Below are 20,698 nucleotides of genomic sequence, written 5' to 3' on the forward strand. Positions count from 1 at the left end.
AATTTTTTATTTAATTAATGAATTATTTTGGTGTCCTATGAATACTATCTTTTTATTTGTTTATATTTTTATTTTTATTATTATTGTTATTTGTATTTATTTATTTATTAATTTTATATATATATACTTTGTACTGACTTATATTTCTATTATTATTATTATTATTATTATTATTATTATTTGTATTTATTTTGTATTACCTTTGCTATTTAATTGTTTTAATTATTTTTGTAATGCTATTTATTTATTTATATTTTATTATTATTATGATTTTTATTTTTTTAATTTGTTACTTTTTTAATAAATATTTTTTAATGTTTCCTTTTTTATTTATTTGCAAGACAGAAGATAAACAAAGACACAAACACTACAACATTGAAAGACAACTATATTGGTGGCTGGGGCAATTTTCAAATTTTCAAACGTTCTAATCTGTGTGTGTTCATTCACTTAAAGATAAGTGGCGCCCTTTATTGTAACGAATACTGACATTTGATTATTTAACCTTTAGTGTTAGAAAATCAAAAATTTTTAAGACATACTCCTGTCTTATATTTGGGTCAATATGATACCTTTCACTGCGATAAACTTCAGCCTCTAGTGGCCAAAAGGAGCACTACAACACCAAAAGATCAGAAAAGTTAGCCTGATTTTCCTTTTGTTTTCCTTAATACCAAAACATAGTAGATAGAAAAACCCATTCAGATTTAGTTTTCTGCAGAATAAGTTTTCACATGTCAAAAAAGATCAAGAAAAATTAAAAAGGGTTAAAAAAAAAAGACCAAGAAAAAGGATAGTTAGTTTTTTTCCCCCTCATTTGCCTCTCAGGGCTTCAGGGTAAATGCTGTTTGAATGAATAAAGGGGAAATTTGTTTTTCAGCCAACAATCAAATAAAATAAATCCTTCTCTTTAAAGTAACCGAGAAGGTGAGCAGTGAAACTAAATAAGGCGTATTTATATTTTCGTCCAACCACTCAAACAACGTATTAGTTAACGTTTGACTCCAAAATGCATGTTTTTGACGCATCCAAGCAAAAGCTATATTAAAATCCAAAATGCATTTAAAAAACACCTTTAATATGAGTATTCAGACTTGTAATGATTCAACCCTTAGAAATAAAAGGAACTGAATCGGTGAGCTCTGATGTAAAAGTCTCAGGATGTGATGAGAATCCAGATCAATCAGAAAAGTCTTATTTGAAGCTCTGATGTACAACTGCTCCCAGATTAACTTGACTCTCTCCTCTTAAGTACTGTATGTCTCCAGAGGAGCTGCAGGGCGAAATGTGAAGCAGACAGATTGTACATCACTTTATTTTTTCCAATTTCCCCGCTCCTGTTGACAAGACTGACTCTCCTGCTCTTACTTTACTGCGTGTGTGCAATAAAACACGCTATATATACGCATGGCGGCATACAACATGCAGCCACTAAAAAATGTGCATGCGACACACTTCGTATACTTGTGTATGAGGTGTGTGCATGCATGTGTGTGTGTGTGTGTCAGTGTGTCCACTGCAGAGGCTATGTCAGCAGCGCTTCTGTAGCACCAGGTGAGATTTATGGGGTGTTAAGAATGCTAGCCTCTAGCCCAGTGATGGGAGACTGATCCCTCCTCCTCGCCTGCCTGTGCCCCCGCCTAACACCCCGCCCCGCTCCCACTTAAAGACACACAAGAGCTAACAGACATTCACATGGACGCACAGCTGCATAAAGAACCCCCTTTGCACACACACACATACATGCACATGCAACCTCTGAACCCAGAAGTGTGAGAGTAAGTCTGTACCGCCCCTCATCCAGACTCTGAAGGAACTCACTTCCAGGGGCTAAAACACACCTAAAATACCCCCTTAGCCTGTTACACAACCTCCAACGGTTTTCTTCCCTCATTGATGAAACCTTGTGTGCTGAAATCAGACATGTCCAACCCCAAACAGCCTATAGGTGTTGCACACTGAGGACCACTCTGATAGCGAAGCTGGGAAACCACTCTAAAGGTCAGAGCTGGAGTCCGTAAGAGGGGCACGTTTCACAGCTTTTACAAGCCTCATGAATCACCAAGGCTCCTGACTTTGATGGGCTGACACTGAAGACGCTCTCTTTCCTGACCGTACAGCGAAGCATGTTCTGCCACAGTAGCTAAATATTCTTTCGCCTTAAACACGTACTTACTTTGTGTATTTTAGACACAGGATTTGTAACGAGAGACGTTCAGATCAAGTGATCATTGTGAGTCCTTAAATTTGACGAGACAGCTGCTTTGACACTCAGAGTCTGCACTCATATCGCAGATCGACAGAGTAGTCACAGTTACATGGAGCGTCTCGCCTCAGATACTATCTTTGGATCTCTTTAAATGTCCATTGATCAGCCTTGAATCCAATTATTTAGATCCAAAGAGATGAAAAAAGCAGAAAGGGGAATTAAAGCAGCTGCACAGACTTTCTTTGGCGGTGTGTTTGGGAGAACACTCACAGGGCTGCAGGTGTTATTTGTGAGCAAAAGAGTGACTCATTGGCAAAAACCACATGGCCATGGCTGATTCCAAAGACCATGTGTTACACATATCTGCTGGTTGAGAAGACTAGGAACAAACAGGTCTCATGAAACCTCATTGAATGCATATATTTTTTGGCCCTTTTGCCTTTATTTTATAGGACAGCTGAAGAGAGACAGGAAATACGGGGAGTAGAGAGCGGGGGAAGACATGCAGGAAATGGTCGACCGGCCAAGAATCAAACCGGCGACCCCTGCAACGAGGACTGTAGCCTCTGCATGTGGGGTGCTTAGACCGCTAGGCCACCAGCACCCTGAATGCATATATTTTCAGCAGGGGGCTGTCTGTTATATTTGCAGATTACATACTGTTCTGTCAGGTGCCAAATCATGTGAGCAAATCCTTTATGAATTCAAAAGAGCACACTCAATCTTCAATGTTTGTACATTCAGTCAAAACTATGCAACTTATTCAAACTCACACAAATCAACCTAAATGGGAAACACTCAGAAGTGTTTGATCCTGAAAGTCTGGCTCCTAATTCTCCTTTTTTTTTGTATTTGCTGCCTTCATTTCTTTTCAGGATGTCAGGAGCTCCTGTGCTAACCTAAATTCTGGACGTTTTCAGGTTGCTGTAACAAACTACCTTCTTTGTCTACTTCTTTTGAACAACCTTTTTCAAAAATTGAGAGGAAAAAGAACCCTTAAATGACTCCACCTTGCAGGCTGTGCAACATCCAGGACACAAAGGGATGCATACTCTTTGATTACGCAACAACATTCACTTAAGGACAGCTTTACTCCGGGTCAGCTTAGGTCACTAACCCTTCTTATAAACAAAGGTCAGGGGTCAGCACTCAGCATTCAGCGTTTTTACCTCTGTCTGGATCTCTGAAGTGGCACTTGATCTTGTAACTGACACTAGTCCCCCTTGGTCCAGTATGAGATCTCTACCATTAAACCCTCTAAACATCTGTCCAAACAAATGAGAGGGATATTCTGTCTCGCTCTGCTGTGCATTATCTCCCACCGCTGCAGCCTTAATGCTGCAGGGACTTAAAGCCGGGATTAATCCACAATTATGAGCTTCCCCAGTCTCCCCAGCTGTGCAGAGGGGAGAGGTAACAGGACTACGGTTGGCCCATGATTGCCAAGGATGCTTTGTGTGGAGTCACAGAAAACGGAAGTTAAACAAAAGTTTAATTCTTTGAATCCAAGATCAGCATACGGTGCTCCCTGACCCCGACCATCACATGGTTATTTCAATTTCCTGTGTTGCAGATTTCCCCTGGGAAAAAGCCTCTTACTTATGACCAGTTTTTTCATTAATGACCTTTAAAACATTGCAAGACATACGGCAAATGAACGCAGGTGTGAGGAAGCAATGTCATGTTTACGTCACCCATACTGAGCGGATAAAGAACAACAACAAGACTGCAAACATAAAAAATTAGATTAAAAAAAAGCTCTACTCGTTTTTAAATCTGACCGAATAAAAAACCTATTTGCTCAATTCTATTTTGCATAACCCCCCCTTCACTATACATTATCCCTTGCTTGACAACCTTTAAACATACTTTCACCAAGGAAACGTTGCTAATCTTAATAAAACACTAAGAGGTTACAGAAAAATAAAACTGTTAATTTAGAGTCTTCTGGAAAATGTATGTCCCAATTTGTACTCGTCTTTTCGATACATTTTTGGTCTCCACCACCAAATCCACAAAGAGATATTTGGGGTTTTTGGCTGCTTAAGTAGGAAATGTTGCTGATCTTAATAATGCACTAAGAGGTTACAGAAAACCTTAACTGTTCATTTAGAGTTATCTGGAAAATGAATGTCAGGTTTTTACTTTAATCCATTTTTGGCCTCCACCACCAAATCCATACAGAGATACTGTATTTGGGGTTTTGGCTGCTTAAGTAGGAAATGCTGCTGAACTTAATAATTCACTAAGAGGCTACAGAAAACAAAACTGTTCATTTAGAGTCATCTGGAAAATGTACGTCCCAATTTTTATTCGTCTTTTCGATCCATTTTTGGTCTCCACCACCAAATCCACAAAGAGAAATTTGGGGTTTTTGGCTGCTTAAGTACAAAAAATGTTGCTGATCTTAATAATGCACTAAGAGGTTACAGAAAACCTTAACTGTTCATTTAGAGTTATCTGGAAAACGAATGTCAGGTTTTTACTTTAATCCATTTTTGGTCTCCACCACCAAATCCATACAGAGATACTGTATTTGGGGGTTTTGGCTGCTTAAGTAGAATTGCTGCTTTTCATAATAACCCACTAAGATGTTACAGAAAAATTAAACTGTCCATGTAGAGTCATCTGGAAAATGTATGTCCCAATTTTTGCTCGTCTGTTTGATCCATTTTTGGTCTCCACCACCAAATCCATACGGAGATATTTGGGGTTTTTGGCTGCTTATGTAGGAAATGTTGCTGATCTTAATAATGCACTAAGAGGTTACATAAAAATGAAACTGTTCATTTAGAGTCATCTGGATAATGAATGTCCCAATTTTTACTCGTCTTTTTGATCCATTTTTGGTCTCCACCACCAAATCCATACAGAGATATTTGGGGTTTTTGGCTGCTTATGTAGGAAATGTTGCTGATCTAAATAATGCACTGAGGTAAGAAAAAAAAAGTATCTGTTCATGTAGAGTCTTCTGGAAAATGTATGTCTGATTTGTACTCATCTTTTTGATCCATTTCTGGTCTCCACCACCAAAATCCATATAAAGATATTTTGGGTTTTGTAGTAGGACATGTTGCTGATCTTAATAATACACTAAGCGGTTACAAAAAACAAAACTGTTTATTTAGAGTCATCTGGAAAATGTATGGCTGATTTGTACATGTTGATCCATTTTTGGTCTCCACCACCAAATCCATACAGAGGTATTTGAGGTTTTGGCTGCTAAACACACCATTCTGTTACCCATCTGCTTTTTAACAGCTTGGCGCTTTGCAGGTAGAGATCAGAGGGATTATAGAGCTTGCTTCAGGCAAAAATCAATACTATGTAAGCAGTGAGATTCACCAAAACTGTAAAGTTTGAGGACTGACAGCTACGCAGAGAGCTGGAACTCAATAAGAAGGTGTGTGATGCTGAGTGGAGCTGCAATATTGGATAACAATGAGAAACCCCTTGTCACATTTTTCACCGACATTATACATGAGTATTATAAAGTGATAGATCATGGCTTCCATGGGGTGGAAAACCTAATTTGCAACATATCAGGCAGGGGAAATCTTTCTCCTCTGATTCCTTGTTGTCTCTCCTCTGTCATATCACCAATAAAGCTGTTAAATGATCCTATTAATATCAACCTGCATCAATCCTGACAGGCGATACACAGGGGGAAAAAATGACACTACACTCATCCCTGCTCAAAAGGCTTAATCTTACTGCGAGTGGTGGCTGGTAACGACTCAAGGTGACCTGGATGTTATGAATTGGAGCGTCTCTCATCTAAGTTGCAACAGCTGGACTCTGGCTGACCCTGTTTTTAGGGGTTTAAGGAACGGAAACCTTGAATTTTTTAAAAACCGGATCATGGAAAAGGGAGGGAGTATATGTCGCCCATGTATCCGGCGGAAATTGCATCTTTATAATACCTGCAGAGACGGGGATAAACTGAGACTTCCTGGTTGTGAGCTATAGAAATGTGAGTGTTGGAGGCGGGGCTCTGGAGAGAGGGGGAGCTGTATATATGTGACGTGTCACTGTGCACGATTAGAGAATGAAGATAGAGTATGAATTATAACCCCAAAAACAGCACCGTCTCCAGAGCGGCTGCTGGTGAGTCTGTTGTGTGCACACAAAGGTAATAAACAAACATGTTTTACACACACGTAGAGATGGACAGAAGAAAAACCTACCAGTCATGCTGCATGTGTTTGTATGCCGTTAATGATTTCCCCAGGCCTCCTGCGTTGTGTGGTCCGCCTTGTCTCCGCCCTGGAAGAAATAAAAAGCGGATTGTTAGGGTGGGTGAGCAGCTGAGAAAGGAGGCGGAGGGGGGGGAAGAGGGAGGAGGAAGGGAGGGATATAGCATATAGAAAACAAACAAGGCCGTACAGTACAAAGGCCAGCAAGAAGGCCCCTCCCTCCTCCTCCCCTTGAAATCCCCCTTTTCCCTCTGTCCTCATTCCTCATGCTCACTTTTCACTCTACTTCCCGGACTCTCTTTCCTCTCTTGACTTCTGCACCTTCATCTTTCTTTGCCCTTATTTCCTTTAAGTATGCAAACCCAATTTTTGTGTTCTCATTTCCCTTTTCCTCTGTTTTCTTCTTCCTCCCCATCTCCATCTATTTCTACTCTCCCTTCCCTCTCAAACCCCCTCCCTCTGGGAAAATCCAGCCCTGGCCTCAGAAGCCTCGGTCTGTTTACCTCACAGACGGACATGAAAGGCAAACATTTATCTATGGGCCTGGGTCACAGTCATGCTATAATGGGAGCAGAAACATCCTCCTACAGCTGGCAGTACTGGTTTTAATGTCAGGACTGGAACCAGAGACCTTGACAGACATCAGGCAGAGGTTAGCATGCACGCTACGGAGTTGATGACTTTGATGTTTAATAACCCATCAGCTTATATAGGAAGCAAGGGCAACTCCATTGTGCTAACATTAGCGCTCCATTCTCAAACTTCATAACAGATTGTCAGCCCTGAAGTATTAGTAAAATCGTATTTGTCTCAAAGTCATAGATCCTCAGTCACACTATTCAGATCTGGCCAATGAGGTTGGTGGATCCACAAATATTCCAAAGGGAAACAGACTTAGAGAGTCGTCTGATATGGATGAAGTAGAACCTGAGTCCAAAAAACCATGAGAGCTCTGTCTTTGTCCACATGGTTCACAACATCAACAATTCAGCTCCTTATAATCAGCATGTTCAGACAAAGAAGTATCAGCCATGCTTAATTGCTTATCATCTAACTATGTGCTCACACTACAGGTACCAACAAGGGACAAAATACATGTTCATTTCACTGGTTTAAAGCTTGAAAGTGCAACCTGACAATGAGCACAGTGATTGCTGCAAAACCTGAGTGACTCTGGTGACAGGGGAAACTCAGTGAAGTTCATCTTTATGCAAAACAGCAACGATTCAGTGCACTCGTGATCAACTGTGGGGAAGATATGTCACCACATGTTCTGCATCGGTACACCTTCAGAGTACACATCCTGTTAGAGCTACTTACATTGTTTCATATATTTGATTATTTCTACTTTAATCAATAATTTATTGTTATTTCATTTAAGGTAACTCCAGGATTAAGTTTGATGCCTTAGGTGTTCTTAACCCTCCTGTTATGTTTGTTTCCTGGGTTAATTTCACCTAGGGCATATTAAATTATCCAAAAGTGTCAGAACCCCCAAAAAAATTACAATAAACATTTTTTAAATCTCATTGTTAACACCATTTCTAAACATTTAAATCAATATAAAGTGCAATGGTGTTCTTTAATCCTCACAGATAATGGTTTAATGAGGATAACTCGCTTGTTTTTCATAAAAATTCACATTAAAACTTTTTTAGATGTACATTGGAAAGACTTAAATATAAATACAATAGTTTTACATGATACAGCTTTTTGTTTATTTTATTTAGAATTTCTTTTTTTTATGAGGTGATGTTGATAAATCAACTCAAGACACCTCTTCTGTCTGGAAGGCATATATTACCTAAAATGTGAAATGAACCATTTTCATTGTTTATGTTGATTTCACCAATTAAGCCAAGCAGGAGACTTTTCATAACGAAAAAATACTTAACATTTTTTTCTAGACTTTTGAACGTTAAAAAGGGTCAATTTGACCCGCAACATAACTGAGGGGTTAATATATTTCATAACTCACTTTATAGGTTGATAGTTTTGCACCCTGTGAAGTGTATATAGATGGGCAGGTAAGATAGGAGGGGCGGACACCAGGGAAGGTGAATGGTGTTTTCATAGGGAGATTTCAAAGCACAAAGATGCTACCTATTGTTTGAGAGAAGCCTTTTTTTTTTTGTACAATAAACAACCAAAAATACTGCATACTTGGCTGGACATTAGCAATCTTTGGACCCGTGCCCATGGCTGGTTTTTGATTTGAGTTTTGAGTTTTGTAAAGTTGACAAAGTCAAAGAGCCACTAAAAAAATATTCAGGGTTTTTAGCTGCTTAAGTTTGAAATGTTGCTGATCTTAATAATGCACTAAGAGGTTACAGAAAAAAAGCTTAACTGTTCATTAAGAGTCATCTGGAAAATGTACGTCCCAATTTTTACTTTTTGATCCATTTTTGGTCTCCACCACCAAATCCATACAGAGATATTTGGGGGTTTTGGCTGCTTGAGTAGGAAATGTTGCTGATCTAAATAATGCACTAAGAGGTTACAGGCCCGTGCTTCGTGGCCAGTTTTTGTATATCTCACAAAATGAAAAACTGACAAAGCTCACACTAGCAGTATATAACTTTCATTATCTGGGATGTGTATTTAAAAACATGAAACTTTTAGTCGTAAAACGACGCTCTAATGACAAACTTAACGTGAGCTTTTACAGGCAACTCAACCCTGCTGCAGTTCATTATGCTTTGTGTCCCAATAAACATTCCACATGAGCAGTAACACCCACAGTACTCACAGCTACTCTCCACCTAACAAAGGCCAAGAGACTCACAATGAAACAGACGCTGAGAGGAAAGGAAAGGAAGGACTGAAGAGAGAAAATATCCAGAAACTGTCACAATCCCTGTGAAGGTGAGAAGGTTTAAGGAGAGCAAAGCGCCTCAACTCCAAAGTGCTTTGACACAGGAAGGGAAACAGGACGCTGTTAATGTCTTCATGGTCCCATTGGACAGGAAGTGCTGGAAGCAATGCATGTGCCAGAGCATATGTGGATGTGTGTGAGGGTGTCAGACTTTCTATATGTGGGGGAGTGTGTGTATGTTGTGAAATTAGGAAGTGTCTACATGTTGTGTTGAAACCATTTGTGAGGTTAAAACTGACTGTGTGTGTGTGTGCATCACTTCTTCAGTTTTGTTGTGTGCAGCTGGTTCATATGAGGAGTGTGATTGGAGGTGATATTAATTGAGGAAGTTGATGTTTTTCTCACTGGTATTCACTATGGTGGATGCTACATTAGCAGCTCTGGTTAGTGTGGGAAAAAGAAGCCAATGCAGAATTGTGCAAAGTATCGACTTTGAGCAGGTCTGAAGCGGTCGCCATGTTTGTTTTGGTGATTTTCCGCCTCTGCATTCATCTGCACCCTTCTCTTTCAGACAACATGCATTGATTATTTTGAGCTAAATCCATTTCTCCATCATAGATTAAGTCCTTACACACCAGATTGGTCTGGATAGTCTCTCTTGAGAGAATCCAAACAGCTGTGGGATACCGCAGACTTTAAAAAAAAGGGATAAGCCGAGTACGAAGTCATATTGTATTTATAGTTTCTGGATTTACAAAAATGATTTGAAAAACTACAGAAACAGAAATCCAGTCTGTTTATTTCATCCACATTAAGTTTCTAAATCCAGTAATGAAATTAGAAGTCAAGGTAACTCACTATTTTTCTCTGGAGCTTTCCACTTTAGTATTTTCCATCTGCTGAGGCGAACACCGAGATGTGGTCAAAGCCTGGTCAAGCAGCGTAAACTTTCCCCTTGAGTTTCTCATTTGAAAATCCAGCCAATGTGCCATATAGCTGCATATATACACTGATGCTATGATTCAAACTTTCAACCACTGTGACAGAAAAATTACCCATACAGCTCTCTTCTAGCATGCACTTGATGGCATGTGTGGAAAACGGGATGAAAAGGCCACGGGTGGGTTGCATTTCACATGCCGCACAGGGGGAATTCCCCCTCCGTCAGAACATAAAGAATCAATTTTCCTGCAGAGAAGCTGCGGAGGGGGGTTTGATGGAGGGGTTGGTGGTATGGATACTCTGACTGAGGAAGTGGAAAAGCCTCTAAACATGACTTATTTTACAGATAGATAAGCTGAAGGACACTTAATGAAAGAGGATGCTGTCAGACCGTAGACTGTGGTGGAGAGGTGGACTTGAGACTCTTGGTTTTTCAAAGTGAAGCAAATGTGAAAGCGTCTTAATTATTCACTCTCTTTCATGGCCAGCAGAGGGCAGGCACAATGGACACAGACAGATATACAGTTGTATAAATGGCTATGACCAGAGGAAGATCCAAAAGTAACACCACCTGCATACTTTAGTCAATGAATCAGTTCTCGCCCGGTGTTCTGGGACAAGGACAGCGATCCAATTCAATTACCTAATGGCCCCATAACCACAAGTTGACTTAACGACTCATCCAATACATCGATGTATTGATTTATATTCCTATGATCCGACTACATCGATCTGTGCTCGGCAGACGACATATATTGATCTAACATCGTTTTAAAAGGTAATAAATCAACTGTATCGATACTAGGAAATAACACATTGGAATTAAGCATGGCAGACTTTTTATGATGTTTATTTTTTTTTCACTTTTAATGATAAAGATGTTAAATGCATAGACTGTAAAAAATATGGACGTAGTATCCGTGACGTCACCCATCTGTTTCTGAAGCGCTGTTTTGAGACCAATCGGCTGTGGCAGCCATATTGCTTCTGTCGAGCCAGTGTGACGTGAAGAGGCGGGCTTTGAGCCTCCTAGCCAACAGCTGCAGTGTTCCTGCAGGCAGCTGTGCCTCTCATTGGAAGACTGGTAATCTCAATATCTTCGAAATTGCTGAATTAGAAAAAAATTCACCCCCCTCACAGTGAGAGGACATCAAGAAATTAGCTATTCAGACTACACTCGTCTTTTGTACCAGGCTGTAAACATGTTTATTAATGCTGCAAAGATCGTCTTTTTCCCATTCATGTGTATGTGACTTCCGGTACTTCCGGAGCCAGCCTCAAGCAGATCCTCGATGAACTGCAGCTTTTAACACTTCCGCATTGACTTATATTTTTAGACCGGAGGTTGCCGCTTGGTTAAACGTTACTCAATTCTGGCTGCCTGTCTGTGACGTCATCGCCACGCGCCAGCAGACAACAAAACATAGCATGGCGGATGGAAGAGGAGAAGCTGGCGAGTGAGAAATGATCAAGCCACCATTGCGATCCAGTGTGTGGAAACACTTCGATATAAATATTGTATTATCTTTATGTTGACAAACAAAAGCAGAGCTAGCAGGTAAACCTACTTTTGAAATGTTGGTTCCACTTACTGTACTTTTATTGAAAATGTATCAAATATTGAAAATGAGAGCAGAGAAGGTTAACCTCCTGTTAATTCAACCTGAAGTGTTGGTTGTAATTCATTCAAATAAAATGTGAATGCATTTGCAATTAGTTGTTGTTTACTTTGTTTGTTTATATCCATAATTAAGTTATACCCGATTCCCTTACAAGAAACAACAGGAATCTAGGACTGTCCAGTATCAAGGATTTTATTTCACAGTCACACTGGTTGAATTTTTGGCTAAAAAGTTAATGCATTGATTTCAAGTCACTGAATCGCTTCGGATTGTATTGTTCTAAATTAACCAATATTGTCCTTTAATCGTATCGGCAACCACGAATCATGATATGAATCAAATCGTTGTTAAAAAGAATCGTTACACCCCTACTGTGCATGCAAACAAGCTGACTGATGCTACTTTGCAGAAGGCAAACTTGCTTAATTCTTCATTCTCTTTAATGGCCACCAGAGGGCGAGCACACTGGTTACAAGATGATATACAGTTGTATAAACGACTATAACCAGAGGAAGGTCCAAAAGTAACGAACTGAAAGGGGAATATCGCCACATGCATACTTAAGTCAATGAATCAGTTCTCACCCAGCGCTCTGGGACAAGGACAGCGATCCAATTGAATTACCTGATGGCACCATTAACCATAAGTCGACTAAACTGTGCGTGCAAACAAGCTGTCTGATGTTAGTTTGAAGAGGGCAAACTAGCTCAATTCTTGGATACAGGAAGAGATATGGTTGTATTTAACATCTACAACCAGAAAAAGGTCCAGGAGTAACTTGCTGAAACATGGAGTATTGCCACCCACTGTGGTGGAGGTGAACAAACTATAGTCAAGGACAGCGATCCAATTAAATTGCCTGATGGCACCATAACCATAAGTCGACTAAACTATGTCTGCACACAAGCTGTCTGATGCTAGTTTGCAGAAGAAAAACTAGCTTAATTCTTCATTCTCTTTAATGGCCAGCAGGGGGCGAGCACACTGGTTACAAGAAGACATATGGTTGTATAAACGTCTATGACCAGGGGAAGGTCCAAAAGTAACAAGCTGAAAGGGGAATATCGCCACCCACTGTTATGGAGGCAGACATACTTAAGTCAATGAATCAGTTTCCACCCGAGGCTTGTGCTCTGGGACAGGGACAGCGATCCAATTAAATTGCCTGATGGCACCATAACCATAAGTTGACTAAACTGTGCATGCAAACAAGTTGTCTGATGCTACTATGCAGAAGGTAAACTAGCTGTATTCTTCTGATGACCAGCAGAGGGTGAGCAGACTGGTTACAAGAAGACATATGGTTGTATGAACGTCTATGACCACAGGAAGGTCCTGGAGTAACTTGCTGAAAGGGGAATATTGCCACCCACTGTGATGGAGGCAGACATACTATTGTCAATGAATCAGTTCTCGCCCAGTGCTCTAGGACAAGGACAGTGGTCCAATTAAATTGCCTGATCGCATCATAGCCATAAATCGACTTAACTGTGCATGCAAACAATCTGTCTGATGCTAGTTTGAAGAAGAGAGATCTTCATTTGCTGTGAAATCCTTTGTTAAGTACAGATCCAGTGGCAATAGTGAAATGCATTTCAGTATTCATGCAGAAAAAAATGCATTGACAGTCAGGTTTGGTTCATATTGAGGCATCAGCATTAATCTCAGTGGAGCTAAATATATATATTTTAAGCGTACAAATAAATCTCTGCTCCCCATTTAGAAAAATGATTTTCACTCCCAAAAGCATGACGTTCATTTTTGTAAATGATGTGCCCATTAGAGTAAAAAGGACAATAATCAAGATTACAGACCCGTTAAGTTTAAAAAGGAGAGATACTCTCACGGTGACATATTTAAAAAATGGGTAGAATCTCTCTTCATTTTTATGTCTACAGTCAAAAAGAACTGAAGCTTCAGTATTAAAAAATGGCCCATTATAAATGTTTCATCCTGAAGCCTTTGTGAGAAGTCATTAAGCGGCGTTATACAGCCGAGAAATAATAACTACATTCTGATTGTTTCACAGCGGTGACAATCCAAGAAACAGATAAAGACTCACTTCAGCTTCACAGACACCACAGGAAGGTGCTGAGGGATTTTATAATTCATCTAAAGCCACTCTTCATTCAGCGTTCAATGATTTTTTTTTCTGTACCTGCAGGCGAGCAGGAAGGTAATTACCAACAAGAACCCCTCTGTGTTCCTGGAACTCTATTTCCGCCAACTATCTCTTAAAGGTAGAGAGTATATTTTCTTTAGTGGTTTCTTTAAGAGGTTAATAATTCAAGTGTTAGGACAACCCTTGTTAGTTTGAAGGAAAGAGCCAAAAGACAATGTAGAAGCTTCCAAAGGGGAGTCCACAAACCCCCTCCTTGTAAAGACTCTATGAGACAGACTGTGGCAGTGAAGTGGATTGTGTCTGAGCACTGTATGGAGTTTAAAATGAAAAGTGCATCAAAGGAATATGGGTCACAAAGACACCGCGTCAACTCACTGAAGACAACATGTAAAGATGGGAGGTCAACTATTTAGCCTCTGCGCTGACAGTCTGTCACTGGGGCCAAGTCAGATCTAACCCTTCCACTCTGCAGAGCAACGGCAGATGATAGATGGCAAAACAGAAGGAAAGAGAGTCGGGCCGGCAGACTGGCGCAGCACCGCTTTGAGTTAAGAGCTCGAGTATCTTTTAGAGGAGGACCAGCTTTAAAGGGAAGTCTCTTCATTTCGCTAACTCCTCTGAGCAATGCTATCGCTGCTGCCAGTGCGGCCTTTTCACCATCCTCCTGACATGAATGGCTTCCTTTGTCAAAGTGAAATTCCACTGGCAAGTCTCTAATTAGCTGGAGGGCTCTTCTCTTGCAGACCTGCATGTGTAGAAAAGACAGGGCACAAGGAGAGAAGTAGCTTGCTGTGAGTGGAAACTGGGCAGACAATAAGGAGCCTGAATGGAGAAGCGGTCATATGATGCCCTCCTGCTGGAGACAAGACTAACCAATAGTATAATTTGAGTGTTGGGAAACGAGGGGAGGAAGAGGAGTGTGCGTGAGGGAATGGATTTCTCAGTCCCCATGCAGTGTTGGCTTTCAAGGCAAGAATCTGACAGGTGGTTAACCAGCACTGGGATGTCAAAAACCAGTATGAATCATCCAGATGGTATCCGCGTTTGAATTGTTTGGGAATAGCTGACAGACAAAATGTGGCGATGATTCTGCCCGTCAACAGCTGCTGATTGGCTGAATGTGATGTGTAATTAATACTCATTAGTCACCCTCACTTCTTTGATCGCATTTAAACCGCACATTTCCACACAATAGGTCCAGTAAATCCATCATGGAGAGTATTAAACATGTTGGGAAAATATTTGACTTAGAGGGAGAAAGTTAAGGACCCTGATGTCATCAGCATCTCAAGCAAGGCTTAAAATATGGAGCAGCTAGTGAGCATTATGAACTGTGGGCGGGAAAGTTAAAAGGTGAGGTCACAGGGTGCTGGTGGCCTAGTGGTCTAAGCGCCCCACATACAGAGGCTACAGTCCTTGTCGCAGGGGTCGCCGGTTCAACTCCTGGACGGTCGACCATTTCCTGCATGTCTTCCCCTGCTCTCTGCTCCCCACATTTCCTGTCTCTCCTCACCTGTCCTATCAAATAGAGGCAAAAAGGCCAAAAGGTGAGGTCACATAAAAGGCAAAGGTCGCCTAGTGAGAGATGCTGCTGAGTTGCATCATGAGAAATGTAGGATCCAGTAATTTTATAGCTGTCACATGCTCATGTTCCATGTGTCTCAGCCTCTGCTGTTCCAGTCTTCACCCCTCCTGGTTTAACATGTCCAGTGTTAGTCCGCCAACATTATGAGATTTTTTCAGATTATTTTTGTGATAATACATCCAGGTCCCTATCTCCCACACCGATGACACATCAGCCCTGTTGATCCCATGTGAACACACAGTCATCTTGTAGGAGCGTTCTGTGCTGATCAGCGTCCTATGTCACGTTGGACTTCATGAGCCTCAGCCTGGCATGAGATCACATGCTGGTGCTATATTTGCACTGACTGGATAGATATCTTATATAGTGTATCAAGCATGTACTGCTGCAGTGCCAGATAATGTTCCATGGTATATGATCGCAAACTTTCAGGTTGAACGGCGTCCAAGAAATTGTTTTCTTCTTTGAGTAGAGCAGAATGAAACAGCTGATACAGTCTCTTCTTCATTTAAAGGTGCATTAAACCCCAAAAATCAGCAAGCTGTAAACAAAATATTATTAAGGACATCTTAAAGATAACTGCTGCTGGTCCTTTTTAATGTTGATAAAAGCACATGAACATTGATCTGAACCAAACTCCATCATAAACATGAGGTAGTAAAATAATTGGACGCAAAACAGACACAAAAATACATCAGACATCCAGAGTGAAAGGATGGATGATTTGGATAGATAGATGAAAAGATGGCGAGATATATTGATGGACAACTGTATGGATGGATGGATGAATGGATGGATGGATGGACGGATGGATGGATGGATGGACGGACGGACGGACGGGCGGACAGACGGAAGGATGGACGGACGGGCGGACAGACGGACAGACGGACGGATGGAGTTATTAATGGATCAAAAATGGGATGTATGGATGTATGGTTGGAGAGATGGATGGATGGAAAGCTGGATAGATGGAGAGACCTCTGGATGGAGAGATGGATGGATGGATGGATGGATGGATGGAGGGACGGAGGGAAGGAAAGATGGATGGATGAACAGCTCAATGGCTAGATGGATGAATGAACAGCTGGATGAACAGATGGATGGATGGACAGCATGATGGATGGTTGATTGGATGGATGGATGGATGGATGGAAAGATGGATGGATGGATGGATGGATGGATGGATGGATGGATGGATGGATGGATGGATGGATGGATGGATGGATGGATGGATGGATGGATGGATGGATGGATGGATGGATGGATGGATGGATGGTTAGATAGATGGAAAGCTGGATGGATGGATGGTTGGATGGATGGAAAACTGGATAGATGGAGAGGCCGCTGGATGGATGGATGGATGGATGGATGGATGGATGGATGGATGGATGGATGGATGGATGGATGGATGGATGGATGGATGGATGGAGGGAAGGAAAGATGGATGGATGGATGAACAGCTCAATGGCTAGATGGATGAATGAACAGCTAGATGAACAGATGGATGGATGGACAGCGAGATGGATGGTTGATTGGTTGATTGGATGGATGGATGGATGGATGGATGGATGGATGGATGGATGGATGGATGGATGGATGGATGGATGGATGGATGGATGGATGGATGGATGGATGGATGGATGGATGGTTTGATAGACGGAAAGCTGGATGGATGGATGGTTGGTTAGATGGTTGTTTGGAGGTGTGAATAGAGGGATGGATGGAAGGAGGGATTGTCTGTCATTGGAGGGAGATTCATAGGAAGATTGATAGATGGATGGTTGATGATAGAGAGATGGTTATGATAAGATGGATGGTTAAGTAGAAAAATGGATGACTATTGTTATGCACTTGCAGATAGATGAATGGGTGAAGTGCAGGATGGATTGATGGATGGATGGATTGATGGATGGATGGACAGTAATTGGAGGGAAACTTGGATTGTTGTTAACTGATATAAGGAGAGATGTTTATGAAAGGATGGCAGGTGATAAGAAAGACAAAAGGATGACTTGTTGAATGGACTTGCAGATAGATGGATGGATGAAAGCTTGGTAATTCTATGGGTCTTTTGTTGTACATTTCAAGTTTTCATCTGACCTACAGAAACTTCCAAACAGGATTATCTCATTATCTTACAGTTCTTAATCAGCCTGGAGGTGTTCCGGGAAAGACAGAGGGCGAGGCTTTGATAAGACGCATCAAAGGCTGAGACTCGTGCTCACCATGACTGATCGTCTGATTCCTATCTAACCAAGCCTGCCCTCCTCACCCCAACGTCAACACCACATCCTTACATTATCAAGCCCTGCCTCTCATCAGTTTATGACGCTCTCACAGTCAAACTGCGAGAGATCGGATGTCGTTGAAGTATTTCAAGAGACTGGATCAGAGTATTTGCTGAACCATTTTACAGTTGTTACAAATCAAACAGACGGTGCTGTTTCTTGTCACTGAGGCAAAGGCATCACAGTCTGCATTTAAAAATTTCACTTTGATGCTGGGGATGTTTTGTATGACTTATGCTTCTACTTCTTCTTCTGCTAAAGCACCAATAATATGATCTCAGCAGATAAAAATTCCACAATAGGTTCAAGGAAGTCTGAAACAGAAGCAGAAAAAGTCTTCCCACTTCAGAGGGCATTGAACTGAAAACATCTTGAGGGTAAATTCTGGCAGTGGGCCCCAAGTTCACCGATACACCCCCTCTCTGGTGGCAAACATAAGGCTTTGAACTAGACTGGGGGGGGGGGCGGGGAATCCACGGGCTTGTCAGAGCAGTGAGTGATGGTCGATGGAAAAAAATCAGATCCCTCCCTGGCGGTTCTGCCTCAAGGGGTACGTGTGTTCTGATGATGCCGACCAAGCCATGCACTGCTAGACATTGCATGCCATAAAAAGCTGTATCTCTGGGGGTTCAAGGTGTCATCATACCATACAAAAGCCCCAATTACACCTGCAGTTTCTGCACAAGACATCATAATCAAGCATAAGATTGGCAGAGAGTGCCTGCTTGTGTTGCCTCTGGAAATACTTTGATATTTTGCTCTCTTAACAATGTGATATTTAAACTTGGGAGAGTCTTGTGAAGTTAAAGCAGATTAATTTGATGGTTGGTTTTAATCAGACGGCTATCAAGTTTGAATGAAGGGAGCTGTGTTATTCCAGCAAAGACGCCAGCCAGCCAGCCAGCCAAGACTCCACTCTTCTTCTTCGCTTTAGCACCTTGCATCACAGATTTTCATGCTGCTTGTTTGTGGGGAAGAGCTCAAAACCAGTCTGCGGTGGCTTGATCCTCTGCCAATGGCTTTGCAGAGTTCACAGGAAAACAGGACCCCTTAGTGGAACTTAATTTTCTAATCCCGCTCATCGCCACCTGCACACCGACACCTCCTGCACTTAACCCTGGACCACCTCCCTTAGCCCCAATAAGTACTAAATTAGATCCAACAGCCAAAGCCCCTTTTGATCTGCTTTGGAAAAGAGACAGAATACCAACAACCCTCAAGACCCAAAGACACGATGAGAAAATAGTGTGAAACAATTGCAGCAATTTCTGAATGCCGGTGCCAGCAGCCTCGGGGAGCACAAACTCGCCTGGCAAGAGAGCACAAGAAAGAAAACAAGAAAGAAATGTGTGAGAGAGTCATGGTGGGAGTGTACTGTATCACATTAAGTCCTGTTGGCTAGAGGAGAGTGTACAGTCTGTGTTATGTGTCTGCCTTTGTTTTTGTGTCAGAGTGTATTATACATCTTGGTTAAGACTGGTGAAGAAAATTGCAGCTGGACTGCTACAGTACGCATCATGTTTACACTTTCACACACATCCACACACTGATAGCAGAGGCTGTCGAGGTTTAGAGACTCGCTCATGGGAGCTTGAACTTGGACTTGACAACAAGAGCTGGGGAACAAGCTGCCAACCTTTCAAATGACAGACGATCAGCTCTACTTCCAAATCACAGATGCCTCAACGCTACCCCAAAAAAGCTGAAAATAATAGCTAATGTTTGCACTGCAGATTAGTGCAGCCTGAAGCTAGTGCATCTAGTATACATAACAATGCAAAATCATATTTCAAGGGATCACAGAGATTCTCAGTTTTCAGATATTTAACCCTCCTGTTATGTTGCGGGTCAAATTGACCCTTTTCAAAGTCTATTTTAGGCAACATATGCCTTCCAAACCAGCTAAATGCAGGATAAAATTCTGGGCAGCATGTGACAGATGAGGTGTCTTGTTAATTTATCAACATCACTGTATAAAAAAAATATATATATATATCATGTAAAACGATTGTATTTATATTTAGAGCTTTCCAATGTACATTAAAAAAGTTTGAACATTAAAGCTGACATATTCTGCTCTTTTTCATCAATATATATTGGTCTAAGAGGTCCCCAAAACATGTCTTTAAAGTTTATTGCTCATAAAAACACTTTGAAATCAGATTTTGGTCTGCCTGTAAACCCCTCTTTTTCAGCCCTGCTCAGAACACTCTGTTTTCTGTGTCTGTGCCTTTAAATGAGAATGAGCTCTCTGACCACGCCCCTTCAGGAAGTGGATGTGGCCTCGGCTGTCCAGCACGTTGATCTGATGTTTACATGTTGGCTGAATATACACGGCTGCTCAGAGACCCGCGTTACTTCAACCCTCTGAATCTGATCCAGAATCTGATCCTGAAGGAGGGGCGCCTGCAGCAGGACCTTTCTGAAGGATTGGTCACAGATTTTGTTTCTTGTTGTTTTATTTATCAGTATGTCGACGTGTGTCTTGGTACACAGCTATGAACATGTAGCTATGTGGCTATGCTAACTAGCGCTAGCACTTTTCCATGATAAATAAAAATCATCCACTAGATCTTCAAATCTGCAGACGTGGGGAGTAAAACCGACCTCTGCCAGAAAGGCAGCAGGACCTTTCTGAAGGATTGGTCACAGATTCTGTGTTTCTTGTTGTTTTATTTGTCAGTATGTCGACGTGTGTCTTGGTACACAGCTACAGCTATGACATGTAGCTATGTAGCTATGCTAACTAGCGCTAGCACTTTTCCATGACAAATAAAAATCTTCCACTAGATCTTCAAATCTGCAGACGTGGGGAGTAAAACCGACCTTTGTGTTTATTAAGACAGCCTACAACTAGCATGCCTCCCTCCTAAGCTCCTTGTTAGCACACATGTGTGCAGGGAATGAAAAACGGAGGAG

General features: G+C 41.4%; 1 protein-coding gene across 2 annotated transcripts in view; it reads right to left on the minus strand.

The window, feature by feature from the left end:
* Positions 1 to 20,698, minus strand: part of thrab (thyroid hormone receptor alpha b) — a 482,714-nt gene that overhangs the window by 162,770 nt on the left and 299,246 nt on the right. For both annotated transcript variants that reach the window (XM_034707682.1, XM_034707683.1), the window contains one exon: positions 6,397 to 6,475. The gene's annotated coding sequence lies outside the window, so the exon portion shown is untranslated. The remainder of the gene's footprint in view (positions 1 to 6,396; positions 6,476 to 20,698) is intronic.

The sequence above is a fragment of the Notolabrus celidotus genome, chromosome 18, assembly GCF_009762535.1.
Source record: "Notolabrus celidotus isolate fNotCel1 chromosome 18, fNotCel1.pri, whole genome shotgun sequence".
Lineage (NCBI taxonomy): Eukaryota > Metazoa > Chordata > Actinopteri > Labriformes > Labridae > Notolabrus > Notolabrus celidotus.